Source organism: Manduca sexta, unplaced genomic scaffold, assembly GCF_014839805.1.
Source record: "Manduca sexta isolate Smith_Timp_Sample1 unplaced genomic scaffold, JHU_Msex_v1.0 HiC_scaffold_3085, whole genome shotgun sequence".
Classification (NCBI taxonomy): Eukaryota; Metazoa; Arthropoda; class Insecta; order Lepidoptera; family Sphingidae; genus Manduca; species Manduca sexta.
The window spans coordinates 8,068-9,135 of record NW_023594115.1 but is presented as its reverse complement, the minus strand read 5'-3'; the positions used below and the strand labels follow the sequence as shown (position 1 = coordinate 9,135).

Sequence of the window (1,068 nt, the reverse complement as noted above, 5' to 3'; positions counted from 1 at the left end):
ATGTCTTTAAGGCAAAAACTATCATCAGCTTGTTATAGTACAAGAGTCGTAGTCAAGACGCTTTTCTACAATGGGTTACGTTAAGAAAACAAAATATGTATAGGAATTATATATCAGACAAACTTATAGCTCGGATATGTCGTTCCTATATTTTTTATTCGCATTAATTATTGTAAAAACGTCTTGCCTATTGCCTCTGATAAGAAAAAGAGTGTTTCCGCCGGGATCGAACTGGGGGCCTTCTGCGTGTTAGGCAGATGTGATAACCGCTACACCACGGAAACTGTGACAGAGTTTGCATAAACTCATTACACATGTAGAACCTATCATTAGTCACATAATGTTCACTGACTAAAGGCATCTTGCCAATATTTGCAGACCGACCTATTTAAAAACTTGTGCACAATATATTTAAATAATATAAACACCCTCACACCTTTTATCCCTTAAGTGGTCCGTAGAGGCGGAACTGGTGCACCTACTTTTCGCCGTGTGTATTCCATCCCATGCAATAGGCGGCTATCATATCGATAATATAAAACACCATTTGATAAAACTTATTTGACTTAAAACATTATTGTTTACTGTTTTCGGTAGTTGTTTATTTTTTATTGCTTTGAATGTCGAGACGAGCTTGTGGTTCGCCTGATGGTAAGCGAAACGACCGCCCATAATAGTAGAGATACCATCCAACATCTTGAATTACAAAGTATTGTTTGGTATTCTACTGCGCTCGCCATCCTAAGACATGATATGTTAAGTCTTGTTATGTGCAGTAGTTACATGGCTTCAATGTCCTTCAAATCGGAACACAACATTGACTACATACTGCCGCTTGGTGACCAAAATAGACATTGCGGTGTTACATACGCAGGCGGACTCTCACATATGAGAGACCTACCACCAGTAAAGTTTATTCATTCAGTATTTCGCAGTTCTCGAATATAACACCAAGTCATAAATATGAATATTTATATACGACGCTATCGTATTTTCCCGCAATCATATTTCTTTCATCAATCAGTTACATCCAGCTTGCAATCAACATAACTTTGTCAATTCGGAAGA

At 37.7% G+C, this 1,068-nt stretch overlaps 1 non-coding gene across 1 annotated transcript; it reads right to left on the bottom strand.

Annotated features, from left to right (window-relative positions):
- Positions 1-212: 212 nt before the first annotated feature.
- Trnav-aac lies at positions 213-284 on the bottom strand. The gene has a single exon. It is a non-coding gene; the product is annotated as a tRNA-Val (tRNA).
- Positions 285-1,068: the final 784 nt, after the last annotated feature.